At 40.0% G+C, this 265-nt stretch overlaps 1 non-coding gene across 1 annotated transcript; it reads right to left on the bottom strand.

The window, feature by feature from the left end:
* Positions 1-108: 108 nt before the first annotated feature.
* trnaa-ugc (transfer RNA alanine (anticodon UGC)) lies at positions 109-180 on the bottom strand. Its single transcript has one exon. It is a non-coding gene; the product is annotated as a tRNA-Ala (tRNA).
* Positions 181-265: the final 85 nt, after the last annotated feature.

Raw genomic sequence — 265 nt, 5'->3', positions numbered from 1 at the left:
TGTTTTCAGTTTCTGCCAAGAATACATCCATGACTTGAAAGCTGCATGTTTCTGTAAACACTATAGATAAAATCTTTTTGAAAACTGTCAGGATTGATGTTAAACTCCTGGAGATGCTGGGGATTGAACCCAGGACCTCACACATGCAAAGCATGCGCTCTACCACTGAGCTACATCCCCATAAAGATTTAGTGAACTATGTCATCCACACCTGCCAAGATGTCAGATATGAATTCAAATGAATGTCTTTGAATCTCTGTGGTCA

The sequence above is a fragment of the Austrofundulus limnaeus genome, unplaced genomic scaffold (assembly GCF_001266775.1).
Source record: "Austrofundulus limnaeus strain Quisiro unplaced genomic scaffold, Austrofundulus_limnaeus-1.0 Scaffold7716, whole genome shotgun sequence".
Taxonomy (NCBI): Eukaryota; Metazoa; Chordata; class Actinopteri; order Cyprinodontiformes; family Rivulidae; genus Austrofundulus; species Austrofundulus limnaeus.
The sequence above is the reverse complement of the archived record's forward strand: the minus strand, read 5'-3'. Positions and strand labels throughout refer to the sequence as shown.